This window comes from Mandrillus leucophaeus, unplaced genomic scaffold (genome assembly GCF_000951045.1).
Source record: "Mandrillus leucophaeus isolate KB7577 unplaced genomic scaffold, Mleu.le_1.0 Scaffold68, whole genome shotgun sequence".
Lineage (NCBI taxonomy): Eukaryota > Metazoa > Chordata > Mammalia > Primates > Cercopithecidae > Mandrillus > Mandrillus leucophaeus.
Genome location: NW_012107363.1, coordinates 1,204,668 through 1,212,763, shown reverse-complemented (window position 1 = coordinate 1,212,763; position 8,096 = coordinate 1,204,668). Strand labels below are relative to the sequence as shown.

General features: G+C 54.2%; 1 protein-coding gene across 1 annotated transcript in view; it reads left to right on the top strand.

The window, feature by feature from the left end:
* The first annotated feature begins 7,383 nt into the window (after positions 1–7,383).
* The window catches only part of PPP2R2C (protein phosphatase 2, regulatory subunit B, gamma), a 287,323-nt gene continuing 286,610 nt past the window's right edge, over positions 7,384–8,096 (top strand). The window contains exon 1 of the mRNA XM_012002141.1: positions 7,384–7,532. The gene's annotated coding sequence lies outside the window, so the exon portion shown is untranslated. The remainder of the gene's footprint in view (positions 7,533–8,096) is intronic.

Sequence of the window (8,096 nt, the reverse complement as noted above, 5' to 3'; positions counted from 1 at the left end):
AGTCCCGGCCGCGGGTACCATCCAGCAGCGTCTACGCGCTCCTCCCGCTGCCCGCGCCGGTGGGTGATCTCCCGAGGATCAGGGCTGCCCTCAAGGGGAACGGGTTTTTTTTTTTTTTTTTTTTTTTTTTTTTGCTGGCAGGGGACAGTCCATGACAGTGGCGCGCCCAGAGCCCGAGGAGCGTCGGTGGGATGGACAGCTGCTCTCGCACCCTGGGAGGTGACCCGGGTTGGCTTTTATGCGGAGGGTCCCAGGGACAGGGACCACGCACTCTGTGGCCCGAGACGCTGCCCCGCCTGAGTTGAATCCTGGCTTCACCCTGACTGGCCGGGTGGCCTTCAGCAAGTGGCTTACTCTCTCAGGGCCTCAGTTTCTCTTCTGTGAAATGGGGATGACGTTGCTTGGGGGCAAGGTTGTGGCAGAGAGAAAAGAGGAGGCCTATGGGGGGTACTGGTGAGGGCCCAGGAATCTGTTTTTGCTTTCTTCCCTCCTCCCTTCAGGGGCCCAGTGAGGTGGGTGATGGAAGGTACAGAGGGCTGGTGGACCTGGGCAGGGTGCTGGCCTCTGTCACTTTATATAACAAGCACACAGTTCCAAGAGCTTTCAAATATCCGTCCCCCCACTCCGTTGAATCCTCGCCACATTATCCCCATTATAGGATAAGGAAACTGAGGCACAGAGAAGTTAAGTAACTTGCCCGAGGCCACACAGCTGCCAGTGGCAGAGCTCCAGAGGCTGTGCTTCTCCTGGGCGGGTCCTCCTTGGCCTGTGCTCATACTGTCACGGGAAGATGTCACAGGGACACTATCAGCAAAGTGGAGGGGACAGGCTGTGGCAGGGATTGGGGCCCGTTGCCCACAGGTGAGCTCCTCTGCCGGCTCTCAGTGCCCCCACAATCTGCTGCAGCTGCCTCCTCAGTCTCATTGTACCCCATGCTCTGACCACGCCCTGGTCGCCTGCTCATGCTCAGCTCCCTCCAGGCCCCTGAATGTGTCTGTTCCCACCTCTCTGCTGTGGAGTGAGGGTTTCCACCCACCTGGGATGCCTTCTCTGTCCCAGGTGTCCTCATCCCTGGGAATACCCTCACCCCTTGAGGGCAGGGACTATATCCGGTCATGTCTGCAGGACACTGACTGTGCTCAGCAAATCGCAGCTTCTCAGTATGGAATTGTTGACTGTCGATTAGTGAGTGCATGAGTGAGTGAATGCCACATGGCCTTTCTCTGCTTTTTAGAGAAGGGGTAGGCAGGCTCGACGTAGAACCTTCTCCAGCTCTCTTAGGACTCCCCAGAGCCTGCTTGCGGCTGGCAATGGGTCGTGGAAGACCTTTGGGCTGGGAGTCAGTCCCCGAGTTCTGAACGCCAGTGTGTGTATGTGTCATGTATGTATCTGTGGGTGTGTCTGTGTATCTATGTGTGCATCTGTGTGTGTATCCAAGTGTGTCTGTGTATGTCTGCATATCTCCATGTCTGTATAGGTGTGTCTGTGTGCGTGTTTGTGTCTCTTTCTGCGTGTGTAGCCATTAAACCCTTTTTGGAATAAAAAACTTGCAAAATGAATGCATGATCACATGCATCTTGGAAAAACATGAAACAATATAGAAATAGTTGGAGTAAAAGGTACAAGTCCTCCCCTCCCCCTCCCCACCTCCTTCCTACCCAGGACCAGCTACACAATTTGTGGGGCTCAGTGCAAAATGAAAATGCAGGGCCCTGTGTTCAAAAACTAGGGGAAAGTGTGGTTAAAAGTACGCACCTTCTTCTGCACTCCCTCCACCTGTCATGGTGGTTTTATTTCCTATGTAACATCGTGTTCCTTTGGGCATAGGCATGCTTGCAGGGTGAGTGCAGTCTCTTGCAAGACACCTGTCTTCTGGCCAGGGACAGGGAAGTTGAGTGTTGAGTCAGGCATCTCCCCTTCCCACAGGTCCACAGGCTGATGCCCCAACCCATGGCAGACAGGTAGCTCACAGGGCATTGCAGCCTTTGGGTTGAGACACAATTGGCACCTGATGTTCCTGCTGAACTGCCCACCGAACACACAGTGGCACTACCAGCCCAGGGAAGGGTGGTCACCACCATGATCCACCCCAGGATGCACTGGGGTGCATACACTCCTAGACCCTGTCCCTTGCCAGGGGAGGAGGGCAGCAGTGACACTGGGACCAGGCACAAATAGGAGGAAGGATGGGGTCCAGGGTGCCAGAGGCCAGGGGAGCAGGCAGCTGAGAACCCGGGTCGGGGAGGCGGCAGGAGGCAGAAGCACATGCTCCATGCCCACAGCGCAGGCTCTGCTGTTCCATCAGACATTGCTTAGGAAGCATACATTCAAAGATAAAGCTATCAGGAATTTGATGACTCTGCAGAGCCTTAAACCCTAAGCATGAGCCCCTTTCATGCATGAGGCCTGCATGGCTGCATGGGTCACACACTCATGAAGCAGGTCCAGCTCCAACCCCATGGCTGTGGATAGGCACAGAGCTCCAGTAACAGCAGCCAACACTGAGAGGCACTATGTAGGATCCAGGGACGCTTCCAGTGCTTCCTCGGCATGAGCTGCTTTCCTTCCGACCACAACCCCATGAAATAGGTGCTCTTGTTGGCTCCGTTTTACTGAGGCACAGAGAGGTTAAGTGATTTGCCTGAGGTCCCACAGCTATTAGTGGTGGAGAGCCTTTCGATCCTATCCCAAGGCTTGTCCTCAGTCACTGTACCCCACCACCTCTCAACAAGGGCCTGAAGCTCACTGCTTCTGTTGGGAAAAAAAGCAAATCTTATTTTTTTCCATTTGCTGGTATGGAAACGCCCCTGGCTTGGAGTTGCTTCCAGAAAAACATAGAAGTTCCAGCCCTTAGTCTGGTAGCCAAGAGCCTGGGTGGGCTGGGCCTGGGGGGCTGTGCACTGTCCCCTGCTCGCCCTCCTCCAGGAGAGTTCCCAGGAGGCCTTGGGGCTGCTCCCTGCCCTGGGGCACCCCTGCCCCTGCCTTGCCTGGCCAACGCCTGCACAGCCTTCAAGGCCCCCGGATGCCTCTTCCTTGGTGGGCTTCCCCTGTGGTTACCCAACACCTTAAGGGATGTGTCAGTTTCAACGTGGGATCCCCAGGGTTTGACTTGCCCCTTGGGGTCACACACCACATGTTTGAGGAGTGAATGGATGAAATGGTCTGAACTCTGATTAGCACATGGAACACAGTTCAGGAAGGGGAGCTGTCTTAGTCCGTTGGGGCTGCCGTAACAAAACACCATATAGCCTGTTCAGCTTATGATCAACACAGGTTTATTTCTCACCGTTCTGGAGGCTGGAAGTCCAAGATCAAGCCATGGCAGATTCAGTGTCTGGTAAGGGCCTGCGTTCTGGTTCATGGATGGTGCCTTCTTGCAGTATCCTCACAGGGTGGAAGGGGCGAATGAGCTCCCTTGAGTCTATTTCAAAAGGGCACTAATTTCCTCTTAATTGTTTCCCCAGGGCCCGGCTCCTAATACCTCACATTGAGGATTAGGATTTCAACCTAGGAATTCAGCGGGACACAGGCATCCAGTCCATAGCAGGGGGGATTTCCGAGGAAGTTATGCATGGGGCAAGGATGGGGCTAAGGTGTTGAGAGTGTAATTGGCACACTGGTCACAGATGCTGCATGTTGCAAATTTGCAGCCCTGGGTGAAGTTTAATATCTTTGCCTCTGTTCTGTGTGTGTGTGTGTGTGTGTGTGTGTGTGTGTGTGTGTGCTGTGTATTTTTTCAGAACTGCCATTTATTGGGCACTCCTGTGCACCTGGCACTGCACTAGCACTATGCACTATACCCTCTATCTCACTTATCCTCACGTCAACCTCTAAGGGTGTGGACGCGCCCTCTGCCCCCATTTTACAGAGGAGCACACTGAGGTGCAAGTGATGTGCTCCAGGCTGCTCAGCCGTGAGTGGTGGAGCCACGATCTGAACCTAGTTCTTCCTGCCTTGGCTGGACCGCGAGCTGCTCTGCCAGTGTCTACATTTAGCTTCTGTTCTATGATTCCTTCTCAGGAAACTGCTATTGTCAGGGCTGCCTGCTCATCAGAGCCCCCGTCTCAGCACAGCGTTCCCCTGGCATTGCAGAGCCACAGAGCTGGGAGCCACTGTTGCCCTCTTTCCTGTGCACTCCTGTGTGTCCCATCAGAATCTCAGGGCTGGGTAGTGAATTCCCAGGATGGGCACCTGTGAGAGTGCAAAGTCAGAAAAAAAGATGACGCTGGGCTTTGGGGGCTGTGATGGAGACTCACTGGGTGGGGCATCTTTAGATGGGAGGCCAGGCAGGGAGACACTGTGGAAATCCTTCTTTCCTAGGTCTAGAGCGGACTGCTTGCCCAGGTCTTCATTCCAAGCTTGGCCCAGCTCAGGGCTCCATGTTGAGTGGGGCATGGCTTCATGGTGGGGACACTGCTGCACTCTTTGCTGGCACTGCTGGTGAGAGGATGGTGTCCATCAGAGCCTCTTCCATGGTGTAGTTCCCGTCTGCCAAAGAATCTTTCTGCAGCAAGAATCTGAAATCCAGCCTGGTTTGACCCAAGCACAGAGTTGATCAGGCTGAGTGTTGGGAAGTTCAGGGGATGTCCTGGTTTTTTGGGAGGCTGAGCACAGCGGCCTTCTCCTCGTTAGGAGGTGGGCAAAGCCGGCAGGTGACGGCTCACAGACCGCAGGTCCCAGGAGGAGAGAAGAGGGCTGTTTGTAAACCCTGAGAAAGGCTTCTCCTTGGCCTTGCTTGGGTGGCCGTCCCACTGCTGGCACAGTTTCCCTGTCCCCATGGAGGGGCTCTCCCAAGCAAGGGGATGGGTCCCCCTAAGTGACAGCCCCACCAGCACCCCAGGTCACAGATGGCAACAGAGAGCAGTGTTCATCCTCTTAACTGACATTTACGGAGAACTTGCTGCAAGCGTGGCACAGGCAGGGCACGTTAGGTGTATCAGGTGCTCACTCGGTGATGGGATGCGATCATCACAGCCACTTTGCAGGTGATGCTGTGATATGCGGTGAGGTTGGGAGAAGTCACTGCCCCAAGTCCCACCATCAGGGGCTGTCCTGCTGGGCTTGGGCACCTTTAAGAGGATGGGTGCTGAGGCTGCTCAGAAGCACCTGGCTGCCTCCTTCCTCCTGCCTTCCCGTGCATGGGGGAGGAGGAGAGGTCTGGGGTGGGGCTGGGGAGGGTTTGCCTGGAGTCGCACAGCAGGTGAGAGCAGAGCCGGGGCCTGTGGGATGCACCTCACTCCAGGCCAGCATTCATTGTGCCCGCCCGTGTCATCTGGGTCTCCAGTGCCCAGGTGGGGAATATTCTGCAGCAGCCCACCCTCAGATCTGCCTCCTCTCCTTCATCTCTACCACCCCGGGTCAAACTGTTGTCTCCTCTTCTGGCCTACTTGAGGGCCTCCCAATCCAGACTCCCCCTTCAACTCCCTAAAATAACCATGCTGACCTCTGCTGTGCCCATCTCCACGGCGCTCACTACACGGCAGCCTTTCTCCTGACCTTGGTACATCGTGGGCTCTCTCTTGTCCTGGGCTCTTTGCCCCTGCTATTCCCCGTGCTCCTGGTGCTAACACAGCGCTCACTCTAACTCATCCTTCAGGTCGCAGCTTCCACGTCCTCTCTCCAGAGACCTTCCTTGCCTCCCACCTAAATATGTCCCACCCAGGAGTCTCCCTCACAGTACTCCAGGTCGAACATCATCATCTTTCTTTCTTTTTTTTTTTTTTTGTTGACCTTGCACCCAGCATCTCCTGACTATAAGATCTGTAAGAACTCATCTGTGTTCTCAGAGCCTGGCTCATAGTTCTTGTTGTTGTAGATGTTGTATGAATGCATCAGGTATGTTTGGATAACACCAATGAGTGGTTCCAACATTCTTCCCAGATTTTAATGTCACTGCTGCAGGACCGCAATCAAGTGAATTTAAAGTGACCATTTCTACTATTTCTCAGGAAAGGAACCTATTAGCAAGTCCAGTGTAGTTAACCATGGCCCCTTTGAAGGCTGGTACCTTGAATCCTCCTCGGTGTCTTCTAAGGAGGTTTGTACCCCTTGTTCCTTTCCAGCCCCAGCTTCTGTCTGCCCTGGTCTGTGCCTGGAAGGCTGATCCTCTCAAAAAATCTCTGCTGGGGGGTCTTTGGGTGGGTTTTGCCCACAGGAGGCATTGCCAGGAGATGGGAGGGCAGGTGGAGAGAGAGGTTGGGGCGCTGCTTCCTCCCTGCTCCCTCCTTTGGAGGAGGGTGCAGTGGTTGCATCCTTCTGTGATAATAACTAACTCAGGGGGTACCCTGAAAGATGCTTGCAGATTCTCCCAAGAGGCAAAACTTCAGGGGGAGAATCTCATTGCTCATGTTGCTGAGGAGGGACCCTACCTGGATCATGGGCTGACAAGCAGGGCAGGGCTTTGGAAAGAACAGGGTTGGAGGATGATGACAAAGTGGCCTGGGGAAGAGGTATGTGGATGGACCTCTCAAATGACTGCAGAACATGAAGTATTTGTGCCCTGTAGTAGTCAGGGTTCTTCAGAGAAACAAAGCCAATAGGATCACTGCACGTGTGCGCACACACACGCACACGGAATTGGCTCATGCAGTTATGGAGCTGAGAAGTCCCCTGAGCTCCATCTGTAAGCTGGAGAACTAGTTGTTCTAGTCTGAAGGTTTGGGGACCAGGAAGGCTGATGTTGCGATGATGTGAGTGCCAGTCCCAGGGCAGGAGAAGACGGATGTCCCAGCTCCAGCAGTCAGGCGGAGAGAGCGAATTCTCCCTTCTCCTGCTTTTTTGTTCCATTCAGGCTCTGAAGCAACTGGGGGAGGCCCATCCACATTGGGGGTTATTAGTCTACTGATTCAAATGCTCATCTCTACTGGAAACACCCTCACGGACACACGCGGAAGTGATGTTTAGCATGATATCTGGGCATCCTGTGGCCCCGTCAAGTTGACGCATGAAATGAACCCCACGTGCCCCATGCAGATGCTCCCCAGAGGCATGCTTCACGCAGGAGGATCACAGGATAGACATGCTAGCCTGCCTGTGGGTGCCGGGCAGCCTCTTTCCAGCCACCCCAGGGCTCGTTCTTGGGCTCACACACAAAATATGGCAGAGATGGGGAAACATACAGGCAAAAAATATGGCTGTCAACTCTCCAGGGCTGAGCTGGCCACTGCCACCACTAAGGTCCCAGTCTCCAACATCAGGGGACAACAGTGACTTTGGGTGTGGCAGCATTACCTGAAGAGACCAGCAAGCACCCGGGGGCAGGTTGGTTCCCTTGTTCTCAGGGGGGTGGATGCATAAGCCAGATACAGAATCGCCTTCCCACCCGCTTCTGTCAGCAGTGTCATTGTGGAATTCCTGATTCACAGTCACCGTCGCCCACAAGCCTCACATCATTCAAAGGATTCCTGCGGTGGTGCAGAGCTGCGGCAAAGGGCCCTTGTCCGTGGGGTTCACTCTCATCACCCAGAAGCAGGGAGAAGGGCCTGCAGCTGCAGGCCTGGCTACCACACCAGCCTCCAGACAGCACACAGCAGGTGGGGCCTTGTCCTGTATGCCTTAGATGAGCGGCTGACTGTTTTGTGACTGTTACCTGCACAGCCACATGCGCAGGTTTGAGGACCAGTGGATGGAGTTAGGAGGAGCCCTTCACTGGCTTATAATCACCACGGTGTCAAATAATTTATCATCCAAAGTGGGGTACCTTAGAAAATGAAAGGGTGTGTTATGAATGATTATACAGGGCAACCCCAGACGTGGCCACGGTGTTAGAGTGTTGGGGCTGTGCGGTGGTCTCAATATTCCCATCTCTCCAGTATTCCTGCGCTGAAATCTAACCACCAACACAGAGTATTGAGGGTGGGGCTTTGGGAGGTGATTAGGTCAAGAGGTCAAGAGGGTGGAGGCCTCATAAAAGAGGCCCGAGGCAGACTTCTACCATGTGAGGACACAGTGAGAAGGCGCCGTCCTTGAAGCACAGAACCCTGGTCAGACACTGAATCGAATCTGCTGGCACGTTGATCTTGGACTTCTCAGCCTCCAGAATTGTGAGCAAGCCATTTCTTTCTTTCTCTTTCTTTCTTTTCTTTCTTTCTTTCTTT